Here is a 27749-nt window from a genome sequence, read left to right as displayed (position 1 = left end):
TACCTCCATTCAGATTCCTCATGCGTGTTGGGTTCTCCAACATTCGTATAAACTTCTCTCGTATTTGGCTGTCATTTGTCGTTGTCACTTGTCACGTGCCCTTCTCCATTCCTAACTTGTAACTGATGTCATCTCATTCGTACACCACAATTTTTCTCCTTAATAATTTTAGAACACAAAGTCTAACATCCACCCGTAATCATCGGATTATCTAAAAAATAAAAAAGAGTTTACTATACAACTTTAGGAAGAGCTAGAGATTACCATGGTATACCTTGGTATGATAATCATTCTATAAGTATAAGTGTTTGTGAGGTATAGAGGCCAAGGGTTGGGATTTAAGTTTCTAAAATGAAGTTTCACACCCATATACATTTAGATTAAGTTAAAGTAAACTTTTATTCTGTATATAAAAAAAAAAAAAAAAAGCATAAAATTCTATTAAGTGGCACGTTCCTTAAATCTTTCTTAAGTTTTTACATCATCAAAATTTGCATTTATATCAAATTTGTAGTTCATTGAACGTGTCAATAAAAAAAATAAAAAAAAATAATAATAAAAAAAAACATTAATTATTTATATACATGCACTAACTTTATATATATATATATATATATATAGTATTTTATATGTTTTTCTGGGAGACCATGCAGTTCTGCATGTTGGGCTTTATTAGAGTAATTTTTTATTTAGTTTTCCACCTCACATTTTTTACATATTTTGGAGTATAATAAAATTATGGGAAATGCTAACAAGTGCCCTTAGGATACTGGTTAATAATTCATTTTAAGAAAGTTTTAATACCACTTTTATGGAAAATGAAAAAAGCTGTCAAAATATTAATTACCTTTTTTTTTTCATTTTCCATAAAAATTTCTTTAAATGGATTATTAACCAGTGCCCTAAGGACACTCATTAGCATTTCCCTAAAATTATATTAGTAGGATAGTATTATTTTTACTGAGTGTTTAACCTACCACTATCATACTTTAATAATGTAAACGTGACATTATAAATTTTTTATGATATTTCTATGAGAAATGATATGTCTACAATATTTTTACAACAAATCCCAAGTGGCATGTTATTACTGGTTGTTATTGTTATGGCAAAAAAGTAATCTTAGTGTTAATTTCAAATTTGAACCAATAACAACTAACTACCTGTGATTTGTTGTAAAAATGTTATAGACGTAGCATCTCTCTATTTCTATAAGCCAACTAAACATTAACATTATATTATAAAATTTAAAAAAAAAAAAAAAAAAAAAAAAACTATGCTAACTCCAATGCATGGAAGAAACAAAAACTATGATTAAACAAATAATCAACCTATTACACCACATAATAACTAATTTCTAATTTTATAACATTTACTATATAGTCTAAATTCTTCACTCCCTCAATTTTTTATTACATCATTAATTTAATAAAAACTTCTTCATGTTATCGCAAAATTACTTCATGTTATTACTTTAAAATATTTCGAAAATTCTATATTACATTCTCACATGGCAGCTTATAGCATTATTAGCACATAGCGCGGGCCCATTACTAGTAAATAAAAATGATGCGTCCAAGGCCGGCTCAACCCAGAAGGTGCTTAGGCTCTAGCTTAAGGCTCCCAAGTGAAAGAAGACTCCAATTTTTAACTAATAGAACCCTAAATATTAGTCAATAAATAATAAATATATACTTTTTATCAATGATTTTTAAATAAAAAAAAGTTAAAGTAATTACAATTTTTACAACATAAAGTATAAAAACTAATGTAACAATCAATGAGATGGGTGTATTTCAACTAATATAAATACATGTTCTTTGCACACACTGATGCACATTTACAGTTTAGCCCTATAGTAATTTATTTGATATCACTGCACCTCTTAGCAATACGGGGTTGATGTGATATCCTATTGATCCACTTTTGCATGCGCTCAGAGGCTCTTTTATTTTTTTGGTAAAAATTAATAATTTGCATTTATTATAATTTAAAAATATATATTTTTATTTTTCAAATAAACAAAAAGGATAAACTTTAGAAATAAGCAGTAACTGTAATTTCTTTTTTGAACGTGAAGGGGAAAAAAATCCTAAGTTTTAGGAGTTCTCTTTTTGAATTCAAAATGAAATTTGTTATTTAACATTTATGACCCTATTTCTAAATGAAGTTAACCTCATTAACGAGAGTTTTTGAACCACATAAAAGTCCAGTTGAAAGAAGGGAACCATCTTTTATATATATATATATATATATATTTTTTTTTTTTTTTTTTTTCAATCAGTTTGACTTTTTATTATTATTATTTGTTATTAGTATTAAAGAAAACACAACAAAAAGCAAGAAAAATAGATTTTAAATAAATATTATTTAATTAATATTTAAATATAAGATGATAAAAAGGTTCCGCTTAAAGTTTTCACTTTAAATTCCCAAATTGGTTAATCCGGCAAAAATTGGATGCATCCATGTAAAAATGACAGTTCATCAATCCCAATTGACAACTTCAAAATTGTGGCAAAAATTATGTCTATGGTCTAAGATACAACTTTTGTCATAAATGCTAATAAATTGGCTCTTTTTAAGTAAGGGTTATGTTAACGGGCGCTTTTAGAGTAATTTTTAATAAATCATTTTAGTAAAGTTTTTATATCACTTTTATGGAGAATAGAAAAATCTATCAAAACATTAATTATTTTTTTTTCTTTTCCCATTTAAATTTTCAAAAATGGTTTACTAAGAGCATTTACATCAGTCTGTATATAATAGAAAAAATGTGTAGAATTTACATAGTATTGCCTAAAAATGTCTCACATCAGTCTACGTATAATTGTGTAAATTTACAAGTTTACTACAATAATTGTGTAAGTTTAGAAATTTGCACTAACACTGTTCATTTTGCATTTAGTTGTTTATTTTTTTGTTACGTATCTTGAGGATGGAAGATGAAGAAAGAGAATGGATGTGGTTGTTGAGTGTGAAATAAAAAAAATTTAAAAATCAAGAAATTTTTTTTTTTTTAATGAAATATAGTGTAAAATAGATAATTGATATGTGGTGTTTTAAAGAAAATGGTATATAAAATAGAAAAAGTTAGTTTTTATACTAAAATAGATTGAAATATTTTTACAAATTAATGCGAATGCAATGTTAACTTTTCCTTTTAAGCAGTCGTACAGGAAATATCCCAATCTCTTCTGTCCCTAATTTTGACTTTTGAGGTTAAGGGCAGACATTTATGGTACCAATTTTCCTTCATTGTTGGGACAAAAAAGTAATATCAATGGTAAGTTTAAATTAGAAACCAATAACAACTAACCACATATGATTTATTGTAAAAATATTATAGAAATAACACTTTTTTATTTGTATTTTCTATATATAAAAAGAGCCAATAGCTTTTCTACAGTAATTTTTTGGTTTGTTCAATACACCATGGCAAAACTCACAGTTCGTCTCTTTTGTTCTGGCCCTTCTTTTTTTTTTTTTTTTTTTTAATTATTTAAACACCCAGTTTGGTTTGAAACATTGACTTTGCTTTATATATATATATATATATATGATCGGGCACAATTTTTATTTTAAATTTTAAAATAATAAAATATTGACACATCAAATTATCACAATATTTTCTCAATTTTTAAAGTGTTAGTTCCTTATAAGTTAAAAAATAATAATATCATATTGGAATCAATTACATCAAAAAATAAAAGGTATTGTGAAAATGTTGTGGCATTTTTTTGTATTTTTAGAATTTTTTTTTTGTCAATTTTATTGAGCTAAAATTCATTATTTCACAAGCAAGTTTCTTGAGTTGACTTTTTGTATTTTTGCTTCTTTTTTTTTTTTAAACACCATTTTCTATACATAAAAAGAGCAGTGTTAATTTCTTATATGTCAAAATAAAATAATAAAATATCATACTATGACCAACCACAATAAAAAAATAAAGGTATTGTGAAAAAAAAAAGTGTTACATCTACAAAAATTTTCACAACATTTTCATAAAAAATCTTAGGTGGTAAATTGTTATTCTAATTTAAACTTACTAATGAAATTACTTTTTTGCCCACCCGTAACAATTTACTACTTATAATTTGTAATGAAAATGTTGTGAACATAGTATTTTTCTTGTGAAAAATATAACAAAGTTTTAAAGTATTATGAAAATGTTGTCATATTCTTTGTGTTTCTGGAATTTTTTTTTTATTAGTCAATTTTTGTTGAGCCAAAATTCACTATTTTACATATAGTTTTCTTGGATTGAATTTTTGTACTTTTTTTTTTGTATTTTTTTCTTTAGACATCACTATAAGTAAAAACGCATAGTTTTACACACACCCACAAACTTAGGATTAAAAAACATTTCATCCTTTATGTTTGAGATAGTTCACAATTCTTTTTTAAACTTTAAAATTAAGCAATTTCTCCTTTAATATTGAAAGCTCGAAAAAGTGTTAAAAACACGAGAGCTATTTAGACCCCTAAATTAAAGTTACAGCTCGATAAATTTTACACTAACTTAATACTAAGTGCGGAGTAGTGTAAATGTGAGCAGATAAACAAACAAGCTACTCTAATCCGTAATTAAGACAACACAACAGTAAAATGGAATGTAAAAGAGTAGGGAAAAGAAATGCAAACATAAGATAACACACCAATGTGTTATCGAAGAGGAAACCGAAGAACTCGGCAAAAAACCTCTCTGTCGCCCTCCAAGCGGTAATCGATTTACTAGACAATCAGTTGGGATATATGGGTTAGCAAGAAACCCTCCAAGCCTAATCTACCCGATGTACCTAAGCCCTCCAAGCTCCTACTCCAATAAGGCTTCTCAAAACCGTGTCTTGTCTAACTCTCCGGATCCCGCAACAAGCACCATGTTGCATCTGCCATCCTTGGCTTCTTCCAATACTTCCCAACACTTCCCAACAGCACCAAAATATCACTTGACACTCTGAAAGGGTGTGGTAAGTGTTTGGGCTATCAACCTCTCAATAATATGGAAATGGAGAGGTAGGAGTTGAGGAAAATCTATAAGCAATTGTATAGAGGATTGTGGGTATAACAATCTCTAACTCTCAAAGTTTGTGGCTAGGGTTTTCTCTTTGAAGCACTCCTCAACATTTGTGGATAATGTGGGTATATATAGTGTGGGTACAGAAAGTGTGTATCAAATAGCACAGTTTGGCAAAATAGAATGTTTTGCAGGTGTCTCGTGGGAAGGCCTTACCCATGAGATACTTGCGAAACACAACTGTCTCTATTTGTACTGACTTTTTGCATTCCAGTCATGTGCAGGGCATATGCATCACTTCACGGGATGCTAAGTCATGAGCTACCTGCGAAAACTTCTTCAGTCTTCAATAGCTTGAGTCTTCACACTCTCTCTCTCTATCATACAATCCTTACAATTAAATCCCACAATAAATACAGGGTACAAAAGATTGAATAAAGTTACAATCAAATTTGGCACGGAATTAAAGTTAACAAAACACATAGTTATAAATTACAACTTTACAAATATTTTGGAAAAGAACAAATATGTCATAATTTTATTTTCTTAATTAAACCCCAATGAAAGTTTATGATTTTTAAAATATGCTATTCTGTAATATCTAAAATACTCTCACTAAATTTTAACATCTCAACAATTTTCTTCGTGTGTTTTGAGTTTTAGATGGTAATAATGCTTAGAAAGTTGGAATGACAATATAAGGTATTTTATTTGTTACCTAGAGAACATCAATTTTTTAGGTTTAAATATTTGAAACTTATAATCTATCTAATAAAAAATTCAATGGCACATGTCTTTTGTTATTTTTATTTTATTTTATTTTCTTTTCTTGCCTAAAATGGGTGTTCATTAAAAACTAATTAAGCTAAAGATTGCACCTAAACTCATGTAGAATGATAAAGAAGAAAGTATGAATGACAAAATTTTCATTTTGTATGGTTGAAAATATTTGATGAAGAGTTTCAATTGTAACATATGACATTATTTATTGTGAAAATTTAAATATTGTGACAAGATTTTAGCAAAACTCAGTTGTTTATTGTTGGAAGATGATAATATTCGTTATCATTTTTAAAAGTTTTTAATGAGTGGATATTTCTTTTAGCAAATAGGTATCAAAATTCTTATACGAATGAGATTAACTTTGTATGACATATATTTTATAATGTATATAGTTTTATACTTCCTCAAATAAGTAACACGTGTCTTGCACGTGCCATCCACACTAGTATTTATATAAATGATAAGATTTAGGTACAATACTTAGGTACTGTTCTTCTTTTAAAATTTTATCAGTGTATTTTTCAGTTAAGTAGTCACGTAATTAAAATTTTCAGTTGTGTTGCTTACTCTCGCGCGAATGCTATCAAAAAAAAAAAAAAAAAAACCCTTTAATCCCAAAACGGCAGCAAATTATTCTCCACTATAATGTGTAAAAAACCTTTCATGTGAATCACGTTTTTTTCTTCTAAAAAACAAAAAAGTGAATCACGTTTATCTAAAAAACCAAAACCTTTCGTACGAATCACTTTTAGGACTAGCTGCCTAACAACTGGTTGCCTCAATAAGCATGGAAAAAAAGTTACATAGAAAGATCCGTGTCTAACGTATTAGGTTCTGTCTGAATACAACTTATATTTATTAAAATTGAAAATTAAAAATTAAAAATATTGTAATAAAATAATTTTTAAATATATGAATAGTACCGTGAGACATATTTTTAATATTTTTTCTCAATAAAGTGACTGTGGATCCTGTGAACAATGCATGAACAGTAACGAACAATGTTATTTGTCTCAAAAATCAGAAAATGCATGAAAAAAAAGAAAAACACAAACACCAGATCCAAACACTCACTTAATACCTGCTATACTATTTTATAGACTTTGGGTAAAATTTTGTTTTTATTTGGTAAAGCAAAATATTATTATATTACCATCAATCGAACCTCTCCCGTCTCTTCTTTTTATCACTTGGAATGACAATTAACAATTACAAGAATTTTGTTTTTATAACAATTAAGAAGGCAAAAATGTGTATTTTTCCTTACATTTTGGGTCAATTTTCACCCTGGTCTTTTTTTTTTTTTGAGTTTTTATCTTGATTCCTAAATTTTAGAAATTGTTTTAAATTTAGTCTTTACAATTATTTCACTAATGAAAAGTGCCTATAGGGTGCACGAAATGCACGAATAGCATGTTAGACAATGACATGACTAATAAATAAATAATAAAATTTTTCAATAAATATTTAAAAATAACACATCAACATTTTAATTGAATAAAAAATTTAAAAAATTACTTTCCGAATTTTAATTTAAAAAATAAAAAAAATAAAAAATAACATCACAATTATCAAATCTACCCATCTCTAATTTTGATAGAGGCAAAAAATCAAACTAGTACTGTACATAATAAAAAACCTTTTAAATCCCCAAAACCCAAATCAAAACACCTCTCTCTCTCTCTCTCTCTCTCTCTGCATTGTGATTGGACAATTTGAACCATAGATCGCCCCACCACCACCATTGGCAGTGGCTTCGCACTTGATCTCTTCTTTCCTCAATGTCTGACTTGTTCTCTCTCCTCTCCTCTCACGCTTTAAGCCCATAATTGAAAACCCAAATCGATAGTGACTGGGTAGTTCGATAGGTCTAATAACACATCAACATTTTAATTGAAAAAAAAAAAATTTACTTTCTCATTTTTAATTAAATTTAAAAAATAAAAATAAAAAATAACATCACAAATATCAAATCTACCAATCTCTAATTTCGGTAGAGACAAAAAATCAACCTAATACTGTACTTAATAAAAAACCCTTTGAATCCCCAAAACCCAAATCAAAACACCCTTCTCTCTTTCTCTCTCTCTCTCTCTCTCTGCATTGTGATTGGACAAGCCGAGCCATAGATCACGCCATCACCACTATTGACAGTGGCTCCACACTCGATCTTTTCTTTCCTTCATGTTAGAAGAGGGTTGATTGGATTGGGTTTTCTCTAGAATCTATGGTGGATCTGTGGTGTTGGGTGGTTGAGTTGTGTTGAATCTGTGTTTGATGATTTTGGCTGAAATTTATGGAAGAACAAATGCCTTTGCCTTGATCGATGCTCTCTCCCTTTTTCAAGTCTAAAGCAAATGAGGCGGTTTCATCTGCAAATAAAGTTGATCGATTCTGTTGTAGTTGACCAGTGACACAAGTAGAAGCAAAGAAAATGGTGGGTATCACATGATCCAACGAGTTTTTTGCCTTTTCTTTTATTTCTTTCGGTTTCTATATAATGGGTGTTTTGTTGTTGATTAAGGTTGGGTTTTGATTTAATTTGTTTCAGGCATTGGTTTTGACACTCACTACGAATAGGCTTTGCTCGGGCAAAGATGAAGATGTGAGGGCTTAATGTTCTTACTCAATCTCAAGGTAAGGTCCAACGGAACCACTCCTTGCTTTTGGTTAGTTTCTAAGTGACATTCTTGACCATAATGACCTCATTAGAAATATAGAATTATCATTTTGAATGTTATCAAAAGTTCAGTAATATGGGGGGAGCTCGTAATGTATGCTGCCATAATAATATCCAAATTAATTTCAATTGGGTGTTTGTGTTGCTTACGAGTTTTGGCTGACTAAAAGACACGTTAGTTGATTCATTTTGAGTTTGAACTTAAGAACTAGGAAAGTCTACAATTTTGTGTCTCGAAACAAAGAAATTGATTTGTCTATAATTTTCTTTATTGCTTTGATCAGCAATTAGAATTCAAAAGTTGCTCATAGGAGTAGCTTTTAATCAAATGCCATTATGCTTTATTGCCATCAATATTCAATTACACTTTCCATGCCAGCTGAAGTTTTGGTATGCTTTTTGTTATGCATAGGGGTGTTACTGGTGCGGTGCGGTGTGGTGTAGTTTTGGGCCATTTTTAGCACTGCACTTGCCGTTGCGGTTTAGCCAAAACCATAACCGCACTACACCTCATTTTTATGATCACATGTGTGATATGGTGCAGTTTAGAATTTAGCCAAAAGCATAACCGTACTGCACCTCATTTCATGGTCACATATGCGGTATGGTGTATAAGATGTAGTTTGAACGGTTTGAAGCTGGTATATTTTCCAAATTTTGGGCTTTTCCTGCCCAGCCCAAGATTTTCCCTTTGTTTTGGACCAAGTTTTAAACTATTGAGCTTGTTTTTCTTTATTTTGGGCTAGTTTTCTTAATCAACACTTGTTAGGGTTATCAATTTTTTTCTTTTTTTGAAAACTAGGGTTATTAAACTATTAATAATATATTTAATATTAAAAAATATATATTAATATATATATATATATATATATAGAAGGTGTGGTGCGGTGCAGTTTTCTTATTATAAAACTGTAAACTACACTGCATCATGCAGTGCAATGTGTGCGGTACACTGTTACTTGCGGTGTTGTGCGGTGTGGTTATGCCATTTTGCGGGAGGTTTTGCGTAGTTTTTGTGGTTTATACAGTTTATGCAGTTTGATGAACACCCCTAGTTATGCACATTTAACAATGCTATAGTTGGGATCCATTCACCTGAATCTAACCCATCATCTTCATTCGACAAGTTACACTTCTTCTGTGACACTGCTATGCTGCGACTTGAATTTACATTTTCCTTCACCTTATTTCATTTAGTGAATCTTGCTTCAATTTATCAGGCTCTCCTTAATTTTTTTTTGATAAGTAATAAGGATTTATTGATATCAAAAAGAGAGAGACACCCAAGTTCACAAGAAGTATACAAGGGTGTACAAATCAAATACAAAAATTACATAAATCAAGTAAATCCAAAATAGAAGAAAAAGGTTGGTTTCTCCACTTATCAGGATCTCCTTAATGGCTTTAGGTGGTACTGATTATAGCTATGTTTCCTTAAATTGGTTATAGTTCAAGGAATAGGCATCTTTAGTTTATGCCTATGAGGAGATTTTTCTTGTTATGGATGTCTTCATTCATCTCTTCATTTGTTACTTGAGAATCTAATTTCTTCAAATTTGAAGGTTAGGAGTGCTGCTGATGCCGTTAAAAGTGTCATTTCTGCTACCTCTGGTTGTCTGATAGAGAGCTTGTATGGTGCAAACTCAAATTTCCAAAAATTTTAAGATGCATGACTGTTGTCAAAAAACCCATTTTAGAGATTGGGACTTAGTTTTGGATATGCAGACTATGTATTGATTCCATTTATCAGTAGCTCACAGAATATTTTCCCTATCGTAGGAACTGGTATGACTACATATCCTTGACTCTGGTAACTATTTAGCAAAATTAAATCACTTATCTTTTTTATGTGTCGTGAAGATGGTTTGTTCCAGGAATACTTTTTAGTTTGTAGCTCTGCTTAGAGATTTTATCATTATCTTTTCTTTTAAATGTAAATTGAAGTTTTTCTCTATTAATTCTTTTACAGTTTTGTATTGTTTTGAAATAGCGACTTCTGTCTTTCAGCAATGCCTAAACTGCGTATGTGTCCATAATTTATCTTCTCCACCCCCCACATACATAGTTTTCATTTCTTATGTTTGTTCTTTGTATTCTTATATTAAGTAAATATCCTGATTTAGTATTTCCCTTTCAATGATCATTTATTTTTCCTGCTCCAGATATTGAAATAATTTATGCTTAGTTGCTGGTACTCTCTGTCCATAGTTAATCAAAGGTTCAAAACAGCTGCGTCTTTGAGTGTTTGTACATATACCTCAATAGACCACTTAAGCTTTGGTCACTGAAACAAATGAAAATAATTGAATACCTTGAAGTTTGAAACTTATAAAACATATAACATTAAAAAAAAATGCAGAAAATATAATGCTTAATTAAACAAACAAGAGGCTCATAAAAATCTCTTACGTAATTAAATCTCATAAAATCTCATACATTTATATACACATATTTATTTTTTTCTTTCTTGAAAAAAAAAAATCTCATACATAATTAAACTAACTAAAAAAGTTCATAAAATCTCCTAAAATTGGGATTTAAAAAAAAAAATTATAAGAAAGCCACAAAAGCAATTTTGTTAAGGAATGCATATTCCACCTGAAATGTTAGAATTTTGACCGAGACAGAATAGAGGGTTTAATATGCTAGTTTATAGACCAGAATGGAATATACCAGTTGGAATGGAATGGAATTTAAAACATTGTCTACAATCCATTCCTCTCTCTTTATCTCCCTCATTACTTATATATACCTTCTTCTTTTGCGCTTCCATTATATCTTTTGTTCCCAATTTATCTTTCCCTGTCCACATTATGCCAGTTTCTTTGCGTCCCTTTTTTTATTTGTTATAGAGAGCAATGAAGGAGAAAAGATAAACAAACAAATTTGATATTCCTTTTTCCTTTTTTTAGCCTAGGAAATCAAGAGACTCAACTTATTGCAGTCAACTAATTACAATACACTTAGTTGAGTTGATTTTTTTTTTCTATGGTTTCCAAATCCTTTACCTCCACCAAGCTGAGCATAGTTATTTTGTGCTTTTGTCTGTTTTCTTATATATATATATTGGAATTCTCTGATGTAAACTATTATACTTAACATCTCAGGCTGGTGGCCCTTTCTATCTAGTGTTAACAGGCTCGAGGGACGCACTCATTCATATTTCAATGGACTGATGGAGATTCCATGACTGGGTGGTAATAGACACTTCACCTTTTTGCCCTTAAGAGGTTTGAATGAAAGAGCAACAGTCAGTCTTCTAGGTACTTACTAGCTAGGCCTTTTCTCATTCTACAAACTTGTTTTATACAGTTGAAAAAGGTTTGAAATGTTTTTTGGTTGCATGTTTCTTGATCATCTGAAGATGCACACAACATTGGGAAGATTGGCTGTAAGTTCATATAGAAACACCTCTCTAATTTCAAGGGGACAGGGCAGCCTGACCCAACCATAGCTTTTGATTTCCTCACTGAGACGAGAATAAGGTGCCAAGACAGTAATAGATCCACCAGTCAGCCTTCTTCTCAACTCATGGAATCATTGGAAATGAGTGAGTCTGCATGAATTCACAGCCAATCATTAAAAAGGGAAGAGGACTCCTTTTTGCTAATCAGCACTAGCTGGCTAATGAGAAGACTGCAAGACTGGTAAGGACTTATGCTTCAGATGACAGATCAACCGCTAGACTGGACTTTGCTTGGGCAATGACGAGGATACCAGGGAATAATGTTTTGGATGGATCTCAAGGTCAGGTCCAACGGAACTGCTCCTTGCCTTTTGTCAGTTCCTAAGTGACAATCTTGACCATAATGAACTCTTGACATCTTTATTTTTTCATACAAGCTTCTCCTTAAGTTCAATGTTTGATTGTAGTAGCAATGACTTCTACATTTCTTGCGTGTACTAATTTGAGTCTATATATAATGGCAACGGCATAGAGTAGAGATATGTTATGGCTGTTGAGTTCTTTAGAAATATAGAATTCCAATGTTTGGAATGTTACCAAAAGCTAACTAATATTTGGGGAGCTCATATTGTATTAATTTTAACTGGGGCCTCGGAGAATTCACATTAGACTACACAATTTTAACTAAACTAACTCTAAAAACTCTACTTTTTCTATTTTAACAATCATATACCTACATCAACCTCAATATTTGTAATATTTGTTTTCTTACTCTAATGAAAATATTATTTTTTTCCTCGCTTTCCCATCCTATTTCACAGCCACTCATAACACCACCGCACTCTTACACAACCAAGCAATCTCCTGCCATTGAAAACCCAGGCCTTTGAACACTGAATTCACTGTCAAACTCATCCACCAAATCTATAAAATCAGTATACTCTTCTACCAGATCAATAAAATCAGTATACCCTCACAACAAAGTCAACAAATTTTCAATCAAAATCTGTAAATTAAGATGAACAGAGCGTTGCCCATCTGCCAACAAAATCAGTAAAGCCACCGGTGATGGCAATGACAAAGGATGGAGGTTTTATTCAAAGGAGAGAGAGAGAGAGAGATTTTGGTCTAGTTGAGGTAGAGAGTGTCAGTGAGGAAAAGAAATGAATTTAAAATGGGCTGAAATTGGTTTGTTAATGAGCAGTATTCAACAAATGTATTGAAACTGTTCATTTGTTAGCTATTTGGGAAAAATTATAAAGGTGTTCTGAGGGACTTTAGCTATTACTTTTGGACTAAATTGGATTTACAAATTGCTTTTGCCACAGAGACCAATGTGGAAATGGATGTGGTTCTATAGGGAAGTTATTAACAGAGTTCTTTCTTCTTTTGGATTGGTCTTTCTTTGAAAGGGAACATCCTTGGAAGGTTTCGGATGTCATTCCCTTCAGCATGAAAAGATTTCCTCGCTACGAATTTGTACCACATGCTTACGACTCTTAAACATCTCCAGATAGCCTACAACATAGTCAAAATCTTAAAAGAACACTAGAATAAAATGGTACTACTCAACTAATTATATCAGCAAATTTCATGCTCACAACTAAAAATGAAAAATTATTTGAAGAATAGAGTATATAAAAACGTAAAATTCCATTACTATGTCACTTTAAGCTAATAAGGAAAAAGGAATGAGCAAGCACCATCGGGTTTTTATTTTGAATACAAACAACGGAGAAGGCCTATATTTTAATCACTGCCAGAAGCAATGTGTTCTCATCAGTATAGTGAGCATAACCATGAGTTATGTACTCTTGCAGAGAATCACCTCTTCTATTGCCTCTTTAGTTTACTTCTTGTGCTTATAGGCTTCCTCCTCTCTTGCCAATTGCATTAGTCCATTCTTCAAAAACAAAAAAAAAAAATCATTCATTACAAGAGTACTCATCCATAATGCGATTAGATACTTAAAACAAGATACTATGTACATTTTCCAACATACCACAAAACTTGAGTCAGCTTACTTCACTTTGGAGATACAATTCCGTCAACCATGAGTTATGGACTCTTGCAGAGAATCATGTTCATGTTCTAATGCAAAATAGTAGATGATTAATATACATCATTAATAATTTAAGAAAACAGAGAAAACTCAATAATAAAATTCAAGGCTAGTACTTAGAAAATAAATTTTTACAATGATTCTTAAAATATTGTACAAGAGTTCCTAGAAAGTAAACAACAATTATACCAATACATTAGTATTTTACATGTTATTACTCCCACAAGAAAACAAAACCAAATTTCTTCACATGGCAATATTCCATAAAATCTATTCAGGCAGTAAGTTACCGCAACTATATCTAACCTACACTTACACTACCATATTTCCAAAAAATAAAATATTAATAATAAATAAATAAATAAAATCTAGCACAACCAAGCATGCTACTCGCTTTATAAGAGTGAGTATAGGGGTAGCAGCCATTATGTTTGAAACAACAATAGATCCAATTTCATTAATAAATAATAAAAACAACAGATCCAATTGTTCTTATATATCTTTTGGAATCATTAAACTTGAACAAAATGCTCTCCCATTGCTATATATTCGCAATATTTATAAAATATTAGCCAATTAACCTTCATTTTTCAGCAGAATATCAAGATCTCATAAGCCAGTCATTAATTTTGGCAACATAGAGATAGTCCTTCCAGTGCTAAGAAGGAATAAAATGTTACGCATGGGGGTACAATACCATGGAACCCAACCTCAGCTTCCATCCAGATATTATGTGAAGAGAGAGCGCCTATTGAGTTATTTTCATCTAAGAACTTAAGTGATGGAGTGAACACAAATAAAGAAATTTCTTTTTTTAATAATTTGATAGTTACAAATATGAGAGAGGTGGGATTTGAACTCTAGTTTCCATAACGAAGAAGAGTATGATATGCCATCATGTTATAACATTTTTGGCAAATAAAAACACTAATATCAGAAAGAATTCATCTTCTTTTAGTAAAAAATATTTTAATGACAATCACACCTTAATCTTAAAATTTTGGGTCAGCTATGGATATTCAAAGATTAGCCATGGCCCATTGTAAGGTGCAAATATATATATATATATATATATATATATTTTTTTTTTTCCGTTCTATATGCAATATTTTAAAGACATTGTACATGTCACTATGGCTAGACTTTGTTGTACAGGTCACAAAACCGGTACAAACAACTCCACTATTCCATCACAGTGAAAGTAATAGATTATATCAATTTTTTTTTTTTTTTTTGAGAAAGTAGATTATATCAATTGATTTTGGAAATTCCATATTATTTTGGTCATTCCAGCTGAATTTTACCTTTTGGTCCAAATGTTAAACAAAAAAACAAAACAAAGCAAAATGAGGCTTTGTAAGGGAGGGGGACAGTGTCGTCTTGAAAATGTCTTGCCATCAATGGAGTCTTCCCAAATTCACCCAACATTAATTAAAGCTGCCAAGGCATGACTTGTGAGGGGCATCAACTTTTCTTACCGCTCTCGTCAACAAGACTGCTACTTGTTCTTGTTTTCTCATTGCTTCACTGTCAGCATATCCTTTGAAAATTTAAAATAGTAAACTGTAAAAGACTTTACTTCAACACTTTTCCACTTTTTTTTAATTTTATTTTTATTTTTTTTTAGAGTGAACACTTTTCACTTTATATACACGTTTTATGGGGTGTTTATGTAGAGGTGAAATAGGGTAGATGGAAAACTTTGAAGAGAAAATGGAAAGAAAAACTTTTTTGGAGTGTGTTTGGTTGGGTGAAGAGGAAGGAAAATAAATGGTGGAGTTTGGGTGTTTTCTTCCTGAGCTCACCAAAAAGTTTTTTTCCCAAAATGATGAGAAAATTAAAGAGAGAAAATGAGGTTGCTTAATGGACAAAAATGCCCATTTGTACTTGCACAAGGGCAATTCGTCCAATTCTTTTTTTTTTCCTAGACATTGCCTTTTTTTTTTTCTTTAACAAGACATGATTTTTATTTTTTAATAAATTGGGTGATTACTTTTTTTTTAATTGGCCATCATTTTTTAACAAGGGTGTAAGAGTAAATTTATACAAACTCACTTTTTCCATTCTTCCACTTTTCTACTTCCAACCAAACAAAAATGAGAGAAATTAAAATATTTTCTATCCTTTCACTGTTCCACCCCTCCAACCAAATGAACCCTAAAGGTTTTTATTTTTATTTTCAATAAATAATGGAAATCTTATTAGGAAAAAGTTAATGGATGATCTAAGGATATTTTTTAGTTCACTATTTTATGAAAGTTTTTATGGGAAAAGAAAGAGAAAACAATTAATGTTTTAATAGCATTTTCTATTTTCCATAAAAGTAGTATCAAAACTTTCGTAAAATGGTTTATTATTATTTGTTGGAGTAATTTATATTATTTTAATGTGTTGTATGTAAATATAAAAACTGAGATGGGATGAGTTGTAAAATGGTATGGTAAAATAGATAAAGTAGGTTTTTAGAGTGTAAACTGTGTATTTCTTTAAACACTCGAATGTGAATGCTTTGAGTCTTTTATGAATATGCAAACCCACTAATGACACTAATGACTACTTGATTGATATGGTCTCTAACTGTACACATCGTGTATACTTTAGTGACTATTTTTCATGATTTCATAATTTTTTTCCACTTTCTCTATCCTTGATCCTTGTGTGGGATACTAATGAGTAAATTTGGCTATATATGTAATTATAAATGAGTTTCTTTTAAAAAAATTATTTGAGCAAAAAGAAAAGAAATAGAGATCCGTGTAACATGATTGCTATATGATAACATGTTTGCCACATGAACATGATAAATTGATAACATGATTGCCACATGAACATGATAAATTGATTAAATGATTGCTGGGTCAATACAGGAACCCATAAAACATGATTCCTACATCTTCAGTTTGCAACGCAATTTGAAACAAACTATTTTATGATCCAAAATTCACACTGCATAACAGAAGGAAGGATATAACACTTAACTTTCCAAGTCTTTGGAATTCCAAACAATTATTACAAAAGCCATGGTGAAACGTTTTTCACAATTTTATACCTTCGTACCACACGTCTTCAAAATTGAAGGAATCTAGCAGATTAAAGACTCAAAAAACAGCAGTAATATACATATCCTCCTATACTAATTTTAAGAGATAAAGCCAATAATTAAACTTTTCTTAGCTGTTACTTTGACAATCTCGGCATCCATTTTCTGTGTTCTATTATACACAAAATTTTCCCACTAAAATAGGCAAATCGATGGGACAAATTTTGCTCGTCCCACCATATCTTGAATAAAATGTACATATTCATTTAAATTATTTAATGTCTAATATCCTATTTATTGATTATCTTGCATATTTGTTTTGTTATCCCTTAAATACTCTCTCTCTCTCTCTCTCTCTCTCTCTCTCTCTCTCTCTCTCTCTCTAGTATTATTCAATTTTATGTATACTAGTAGAATTCTTGTGCCATAAATTAAAATTTTATGTATACTAGTAGAATTCTTGTGCCATAAATTAAAATTTTATGTAAAAGAAAGAAAATCATTTTACTAATACTATCAAAACCGTATAATAATTAGTGAGTCATGAGTAAATTAACTATCTTAATAATTCCCCTAAAAAAAAAACTATCTTAATAATTAGTTAGTCACATGACAAAAACTCTTTAATTTTACTTGCAATATATCTTCAATCACAGCTTGAGCACGACATGTAACATGCAATTTACTACATTAAAACAAAAAACTATAATAGATGATCAAAAACTAAGTATTAAAATTTTTTTTTTTTAATTTTTTTAATTTTTAATATATGAACTTTAGGTGTAATAGAATATTAAATTTATTAAAGCTTAGGTAATAGGCTTTTACTTGGAATAAACATCTTAACAACTAATAAGCAACTTAATATTTTGGTAATAATTAATATATCTACTTAGCATAAGCAAAAGATAGTCACTCGGGTGAGGGGATTTGAACTTTGGATGTATTAAAAATATTAGGAGTTGTCAACCAATTCAACTACAAGGCTCTTGGCATCAAATCTCCATTTGTCAAGTCCATTAAAACAACATCCTTAGAAAAGTGAAAAATATAAATAAAGTTAAAATTGGACATGAAATGACTAAGGGTGTGTTTGGATTGAACTTATTGTTGCTGAAACTGAAAACTGAAAACACTGTAGCAAAATAATTTTTAAATGTATAAATGGTACCGTGGGACCCATTTTTAATATTTTTTAATGAATAAAGTGGCTGTGGGTCCCATAAACAGTACTGCTACAGGACCGCTACAGTGCCGCTACAGTGTCATTTGTCCCCCTTTTTTGCAAAACGCGTGAAATGTTAAAAAAAAAAAAAAGTGTGAAAACGCAGATACAGCAACGCAACGCGGAACCCAAACACAGTCTAAATAGTAAAAAAAATGAAAATGAAAAAAAAATTATTTAAATTAAAGAAACAAAATGAAATAAAATTAGAGGATATAATTTGTAATACATATAATTTTTTAATAAAATTTTCTTCATGTAATTATTAATTTTGTTTTTGTTAAAAATAAAAATGATTTGAGCAAAAAGAAATATATAACATTAAACAGTCCCTGCTAACCATTGCTAGCATGGTTAATTCAGACACCCAGACAATATGGTCGCTAGGCATTTAATGATTGCTTGCTACATGTTCAATTTGCAACGACTCAGTAGTCTGAACAAGCAATTCTATAGTCCAAAATTTAGGGTAGATAATAATAGATGGACCCCACAGAAAAACATGACTTCCCATGTCTTTTCACGTTAAACGTCGACACATTATAATCCAAAATTTAGGCTGGTTAAACTCTTGTAATGGTGAAATACGTTTCCAAAGGGTGAAGGAATCTCGCAGCAGATCAATGACTTTAAAAAGAGGACTTTGGGTAGAAACATGGACAAGTCTTTTGACTCTTTTCTGTAGCAAATGAGAACTGAGCAATTCAACAATTATTTTTACAAGCTGATGGTAATAAAAAATTAAAAATATATCCGCTAAAGGTATCAATACGAGTGAATCTAGATCTAAGGTATATGGAATTATTATGATAGATTATCAAAATGAAATTATTATGATACTTGTTTATAAGGATTTTTTTAATTTTTTACATCTGAGCCGGATAATCTGATTTTTTTCGACTTTCAAAACTAACTTACTTATTTTTTTTATCCAAAAAAAAAAAAACTAACTTAAATGTAAATACGATTTAATCTACACTTTTGTCCTTCCTCCCTCTTATTTGTTATATAAATAAATTGAATTACATTTGTGTTTAGTTAAACATTATTATTTACTTTGAGTAAAAAGAAAAAAAAAATGGAGATCCGTATAACATGATTGCTATATGATAACATGATTGCCACATGATAAATTGATAACATGATTGTTGGGTCAATACAGGGACAAAGATAACATGATTCCTACATCTTCAGTTTGCAACTTTGCAATTTGAAACAAACTATTTTATAGTCCAAATTTCACGTTGGCTAATAGAAGGAAGACTATAACACATAACTTTCCAAGTCTTTACTTCTAGAAAAAAAAAAAATAAATAACTTTCCAAGTCTTCAAAATTCCAAAGAAATGTTCTTCACGATTTTATACCCTTGTCCCACACGTTTTCAAGATTGAAGGTATTTGGCAAATCAAAGACTTAAAAAAACAACAGTGATATATATATATATATATATGTGTGTGTGTGTGTGTGTGTGTGTGTGTGTATTTCCTCTCATACTAAATTTAAGAGATAAAGCCAATAATTAAACTTTTCTTAGTTGTTACATTGACAATCTTGGCCTTGTTTGATCCATTTTGTGTGTTCTATTCTATGCAATTTTTTCCCATTAAAATAAACAAATGGATGGGATAGATTTTGCTCGTCCCACCATATCTTGTATAAAATGTACATATTCATTTAAATTATTTATTGTATAATATCATGTCTATTGATTATCTTGCATATTTGTTTTATTATCCCTAAATACTCTCTCTCTCACATAGTATTATTTAATTTTATGTATTCTAGTAGAATTCTTCTGCCATAAATTAAAATTTTATGTAAAAGAAATAAAACATTTTACTATTACTATCAAAACCGTTTTAATAATTAGTTAGTCAAGAGTAAATTAACTATCTAAATAATTAGTTAGTCACATGACAAAAACTCTTTAATTTTATGTGCAATATATCTTGAGTCACTCGGCATGAGCACAACATGTAATATGTAGTTTACTACATTAAAACACAAAACTATAATAGATGATCAAACAATAAGTATGATATTTTATTTTATTTATCTTTTACTTTTTCATAAATGAACTTTAGTTGTAATTGAGTATTAAATTTATTAAAGCTTAGGTAATAGAGTTTTGCGTGGAATAAGCATTTTAACAATTAATAAGCAACTTAATATTTTGGTAATAGAGTTTCATTTAAAATAAATTATTTAAAACACAAAACTATAATAGATTATCAAAAAAAATATGTATTAAATTTTATTTTATTTTATTTTTTGATTTTTAATAAATGAACTTTAGGTGTAATAGAATATTAAATTTATTAAAGCTTAGGTAATAGAGTTTTACATGGAATAAACATTTTAACAATTAATAAGCAACTTAATATTTTGGTAATAGAGTTTCATTTAAAATAAATTATTTAAAACACAAAACTATAATAGATTATCAAAAAAATGTGTATTAAATTTTATTTTATAATTTTTAATAAATGAACTTTAGGTGTAATAGAATATTAAATTTATTAAAGCTTAGGTAATAGAGTTTTACATGGAATAAACACCTTAAAAATTAATAAGTAACTTAATATTTTGGTAATAATTAATATTTCTACTTAGCATAAGCAAAAGATAGTCACGTGGGTAAACTGAATTGAATTTTGGTTGTCTTAAAAAAATAGAGTAACCCATCCAGTCAAAAAAAAAAAAAATAATAATAATAATAATAATAATGTAACGCATAAGAGACAATTCATGCTAGTTAATATAGTGACCCACAAGACCTTAATTTTCCATGTCATGGGCCAAAGACTTTTTGAAACATTTTACTGGGTTAAAGTCTTTTCTAAAAGATAATGAGAGTTGAGAAGGTAAAGAATATTAAAGCACCCAACCCATAAAATATGCTAACACTAGGGATTAGAATTGTGTCTTGGCTGATAATCGTGGTTTTGGACCTTATCGCCTCCTACTGGGTTCTTGTAGGCCAAAAACCTACCAACCCCTAGCCACAAAATTCACTCCATATTTTTCGTCACCCTTTCACAGCGTACACAAACCACTTAAGTCTGTATATATAGGAATCATTCATAGACACCAACCCAAGTAGTTTCAGGATTTATTACATCCATCAACACTATTATTAATGTGAAGATTAGTGATACTTTCCTCTCTTCTAAGAAAATATAGGGCCTGACAACTTTTTGGAGTTTTAATTTGAACAAATTATAATTCACGTTTTTTTTTTTTTTTAAATTTTATAAATAATGCAACAATACACAAAACATACTGTATATAGTTTGGATTAACTTAGGTTTGATTTTCTTTAAACAAATTTTAATTAAATTAGGTTTATCCTTCTCTATAAATGATCTAATTGATTTATTGAATAAAACTCACTAAATATAGGCTAAATTTGAAATTTTACTCAAATTTTGCATTGTTCTCAACTCGGTGCTTTTTTTTCACTGTTTTTTCTGTTTTAATTTTTTTTTTATTTGAGTCCTTTAATTTTCATTCATTTTCAATTTAGCTCTTCCATTTGATCCACCTCATTGAATTCACTAAAACAACATCGTTTTATAAAGTGAAAAATCTAAAACTTATGGTGAGATCGGACAAAATTGACAAATGACTAAATTGATACTAGATCACAATTGAAAGACTAAAATGGGGGGACATGAAATATAAATGTTTAATTTGAAAATATATTAAAGTTATGTATTTTGTAAGTTGTAATGAAGGCTATGTTTCCAATAGTCATATTCCAGCTCAGCTACAAAATGGTACCGTATAGTTAATGTAAACAGTAATATTTTGGTTCAATGAGGATTCATTTGAGTGACATTGTTTTGATAAGTTTGTTAACTAAATCTAGACGACATCATTTTGAACTTGCTTGTCTTCCTCCTAGAGCTTCAGCTTCCAAGTACCGTTTGTGAAAATGATTTTTCATGATTATTACACGGGAAAATGGGTACTGCTAATCATAAATCATTTTTTCAATTAATTTGAACAAAAAGAAAGGGATGACATAAAGCTTATTTAGATAACATGATTGCTACATGTTTAATCAATTGCCACATGTTTTGTCTATAACTTTGCAAGTTGCATCAAACAATTCTAATATAGTCCAAAATTCCAAGATTATAGCAATTAAAGAAAAAAATTTCGAGACTTGAATTTTCAAAGTCTTTCGAAGTTCCAAAGAATGATCAAAGACTTGTTAAAACACTAATAGTATTTAAGTTTTTTAATGGTATTTCCCTTTAAAAAAAAAAAAAAAAAAAAAAAAAGACTTCTGATGGTGTCACACATTTTCAAAGTTGAAAGAATTTGGCATATCAATGACTTAAAAAATGAATGATATCATTTTCTTTCATAAAAATTTTAAGATATAAAAGCAACTAATTAAATTTTTCTTAGTTGTTACCCCTAAGCCAACTCCCCCCAATTAGTTGTTATTAAAATATTACATATGGATGTATACATATTTAGAAAAATGCTGTCCATTATATAACAAATAGTAATAACTTAAGGGTATTTATGAAAGAAAATTATTTGCACTTTGACCAAAATTATCAAAAGATGGTTAAAAAGATTAAAAGTTTATAACAATACTAATTTATATTTTCATAGTATTTATTAAATAATAAGAAATATGAGTTTTACATAAGGGAAAAAAACAAATAAACAAAAACAAAATATTTTAAGCACTGTAGAGGTCCCTTCCTTGCTTTCTTTCCCACATTAGAGATGCACAGAGTAGGGGCAACGAGCAAATGCCTCATGGTTTGATATGTTGAACAATTTTGTTACAATCTAAAAAAGATTATATGCTGACCAAGAGTTTTGTAGTTGAATTGACATCTCTCCATGTATAATAAACTTAGTAGCATGTTGTAATTATCTCATATATATATATAAGTATAAAGGGAAACAAAACATATTTATCAATATAAATGCCATCCTATTTGAAAGTAGCTCTTGTGATTTAGCATGAAGTAAAATAAAAGTGACAACAAATAAATTTTTGTCAATAGTTGATCTAAAAAGGCTTTAGAAATGTTTCATTGACTAAGAATGAGAATGCAACTAGAATACACAAGAATTTTATTGGCATATATATAATTTCCTTAGCAAAAGGAATGGAAAATATCTTCAAAGTTATTGGAATGACTAAATTGAAAATATATTTAAAGTTAAAGATTGAAATGAAAGAAAGAAAAAAACTTAAATGATTGATTTGAAAATAAGTTTAAGTTGGAGGATGTAATTTGGAGCTTAAACTTGAATAAATACGTGTTATATAAAAATATTCTTTCTTGAATTTTCTTGATTACTGCATGGGATACTAAAGAGTAGATAACTAGATATGTAATTATAGACAATTTAAATTTAAAATTTTAATTTATTTGAGGAAAAAGCAATGGATGACCTAAAACTGATCATGTTAACATGATTGTTACAAGTTTGATTATTGTCACATGTTCAATTTGTAATTCTATAATTTAGATCAAACAATTTTTATATAATCCAAAATTTCAAGACTATAACCAGGGCCTCTTCAACAACTTTTGGGGTCTTAGGCAAAAATTTTAAATGAGGCATTTTTATAATTAAATATTAATCAAATAATATATATATATATATATATTGAATTTTTTTTTTATATTTAAAATCTATTTTTCTTAGTTTCTGAGATGCAAAATTACTAGTTAAGTTTTTGTATTTAAGTTCCCCTAATTTTTTTTTTTCAATTGATAATATAACTAATCCACTTAATCTTTCTTGTGACATAGTAGAACCTGGTTATTTCAATTTTTCTAAAGCCGTAACCACTTTAAAGTTTAAACCTGCACAAATAAAAATTAATTTAATACAAAGTTTAATAAATTAGTGTCATTATTATAATACAAATGAGTTGATGTGATAAACATCAAATTATTAATTAATATAATAATTTAAGAAAATGCTAACGAGTGCTCTTAAGGCACTGGTTAATAATCCATTTAAAGAAAGTTTTTATGGGAAATGAAAAAAATTAATTAATATTTTAACAATTTTTTTTATTTTTCATAAAAATAATATTAAAACTTTCTTAAAATAAATTGTTAGTGGGTGTCCAAAACACTCTAGAATGACCCAAAAATAATAGATAAAGTGTCAGATAAAAAAAAAAAAAAGTGCGGGAAGCCGACCAGCCTGTACAGCTGTACTCCACTACTCCTGAGTCCATCATCCTATGCCTATGGCTGAGTTTTAAAGAAAAAACGTGTCTTACACTCCTACTCCTATCAATTATCATGGCAGAGAAGGGTACCAAGAGGGGTAGAAAAGCTATCACAGCAAAACAAGAAAAAACGTGTCATACACTCCTACTCCTATCATTAATGGGAGAGAAGGGTACCAAGAGGGGGTAGAAAAGCTATCATAGCAAAACAAGAGAAAACGTGTCCCATAGTTTTAAAGAAAAAACGTGTCTTACACTCCTACTCCTATCATTAATAGGAGAGAAGGGTACCAAGAGAGGTAGAAAAGCTATCATAGCAAAACAAGAGAAAACGTGTCCCATAGTTTTAAAGAAAAAACGTGTCTTACACTCCTACTCCTATCATTAATAGGAGAGAAGGGTACCACTACCCCATCAAACAAACTAAAAATATATATAATTTGTAACTGTTTGAATTCACTAAGCTACGTTTCACATTTACTTTTCAACTTTTTTTTTTTTTTTTTGGCATGCGTTTCAGGAATAAAATGTTACTGTTTATCACTGTTATAAATAGTAGTTGTAACTTTTGACTCAGAATAGTGGGCCAAAATGGCCCAATACCATGTTTTTTTGAAATTTTTAGCAACAGAGCACTGTTTCGGATATAATTTGGGATCTACCACTTTTTGTGGTACTCGAGCATGGTGAGCTCGAGTACCATCTTTTCATTGGTCAACATCTTCTCCAAAAAAAAAAAACGCCGCTATAGGGCCCGAAAACGTCACTATAGGGCTTAAAAACGCCACTATAGAGCCCCTTAAACCTGTTATGGGGACTTATAAGAAAATTTTGCAGGAAAACGCCGCTATAGGGCCCGAAAACGTCACTATAGGGCTTAAAAACGCCACTATAGGGCCCCTTAACCTGGTATGGGGACTTACAAAATTTTTTTTTCAGGAAAACGCCGCTATAGGGCTCGAAAACGTCACTATAGGGCTTAAAAACGCCACTATAGGGCTCCTTGAATATGGGGCAACGGTGGAATGGAAAAATGTGGTACTCGAGCTCACCAAGCTCGAGTACCACAAAAAGTGGTAGATCCCAAATTATTTCCGAAACAGTGCTCTGTTGCTAAAAATTTCAAAAAAACATGGTATTGGGCCATTTTGGCCCAGAATAGTGTATTTGTACACTATTTACGGACCCATAAACTTCACTTTTCAATAATTTTTTTATTAAAAATAGGTCACACAGTACTATTCACACATTTAAAAATTATTTTACTACGATGTTTTCAGTTTTCAATTTTAGCAAAATAAATTTTATTCAAACAGACCCTTTAGTTAAATAAATAGAAGACTATGAGTCTTCAGAAAGACAAAGTCACGAAGAGAAAGAGGGGAAGAACTGAAGAAGAATACCTCCTGTGACTGCCGACTAGTATGCTAGAATCAACAAAGAAAATTTTTAAGCTAGACTAATTGACTGAGTTTATGAAAATAGAAAGGTAAGACTGTAAGAATATAGATGGAGAGGCGGAGAGACGAGATTTTTATTTTGTTTTTGAAATTTATAATCTCTATATTAGCTTTTTTCAAGACAATTACGTTGTATTATTAATGAATTTGTCTAGTATTAATTTTGATTTTAGCATATTTTAAGAATAAGTTAATGAACTTGTCTCCTCAAATTTAATTTTATGAGCTGAAGTTTGACTATTTTTATTTTTTCCTTTTTAATTTTTTGCATTTTAGGATATAATGGGGTCTTTTTAATTCATTTTTTTGACCAATAAAAGTGTTTAAATTTTTTTTAATTAAAATATATAGATAAATATTGTGAGTACACAACTCGCCATTAAGTAGTTTTTGTCCGCTTTGGGGAGCCAGTCCCTCACTGTTTTGTCCTCGTCCCCGAGTGTGGTCAAGGATTTTGCCATGAAGTGATTTACACCTAGGCTCACCTTTGTCCCACATCGGTTAGAGAACCCTCCCACTCAAGGTTTATAAGCTTCTGGAGCAACCAAGAGTGTACCATGTGCTTAGTAGTGGTACACTCTTGATTGCTCCAGAAGCTTATAAACCTTGAGTGGGAGGGTTCTCTAACCGATGTGGGACAAAGGTGAGCCTAGGTGTAAATCACTTTATGGCAAAATCCTTGACCACACTCGGGGACGAGGACAAAACCGTGAGGGACTGGCTCCCCAAAGCGGACAAAAACTGCTTAATGGCGAGTTGTGTACTCACAGATATATTTTATATATATAATTTTTTTTTACAAGTGGAGCCTTCTTTTATTTAGGGCCTTAGGCGATTGCACCAATTGCATCAACTGTTAAACCGGCCCTGACTATAACTTTCTAAGTCTTTGGAAGTTTCAAACAATGACCAAAGGTTTAGTGAGACGTTAACAAGATTAAAGTCTTCTAACGGTATTAGTCGTTTGCATGGTTGAAGGGATCTGGTATATCAATGATTTAAAACAAGTTGTGATTATTTTCTCCAAACATACAAATTTTAAGAGATAGAGCTACTAATTAAATGTTTCTTAAATATTACTTTGGAAGATTCCTAAATGCCACCACCCCCACAACAAAAAACATGTATGTATAAATAATAAGAAATGAGAACTGAGCAATGCTTAGAAATTCCGAAACCTTCTGATTTTGAGTTCTTGACTGCTAAATGTCTAGCACTATTGTCATAAGTTAATTATTTCCATGATGGTCCTAAATGCTAAATAGGTAGAGACAAAACTTAAAAGTATGAGAGAATTGAAATCTAAAGTTGATAAAATTATTATTATTATTTTTAATAGACAGTAGCTATTATGATAAATAGTAGATATAGCTAACCCGAATAAACCTGATATTTTTCATTGTCAGAGCTACTTTTTATTTATCTATTTTTTTAATAAGAAGCTACTTTTTATAAATAAATAAATGAATCTTCATCGAATAATTCTATAAATAATGTTAGAGATAGAAATTATTTTATAAAATTTTTTACCAATTATTAATATGATGAGTAATTATTGGTAAATAAAAAAGTAATATTAATAATAGATTTAGATAAAAACTAATTCTATAGTCCAAAAACTCTAGTCTGTACGCTAGTGACCCACAGCCAGAAGACCTTAATTTTAGCCCGCAAGACCATAGATATTAAAGATATATATGTAATAGAGTGTGACCCACAAGACCTTTAATTTTCCAAGTCGTTGGCCCAACCCATAAAATAAAGCTAAGACGAGGAGGGATTAGAATTGTCTACATTTGCCTGATTTGATAAACGTAGTTATGGTCTCTCGCCTATAAATATATGTCT

General features: G+C 29.9%; 1 long non-coding RNA gene across 1 annotated transcript; it reads left to right on the top strand.

Moving 5' to 3' along the window:
- Positions 1-7817: 7817 nt before the first annotated feature.
- LOC126720932 (uncharacterized) lies at positions 7818-12428 on the top strand. Its single transcript, XR_007653739.1, has 5 exons — positions 7818-8237; positions 8352-8437; positions 10043-10265; positions 11588-11743; positions 11845-12428. It is a non-coding gene; the product is annotated as an uncharacterized LOC126720932 (long non-coding RNA).
- Positions 12429-27749: the final 15321 nt, after the last annotated feature.

Source organism: Quercus robur, chromosome 4, assembly GCF_932294415.1.
Source record: "Quercus robur chromosome 4, dhQueRobu3.1, whole genome shotgun sequence".
NCBI classification, from domain to species: Eukaryota; Viridiplantae; Streptophyta; class Magnoliopsida; order Fagales; family Fagaceae; genus Quercus; species Quercus robur.
Note: the sequence above shows the minus strand (reverse complement) of the source record. Positions and strands in the feature narration are given on the sequence as shown.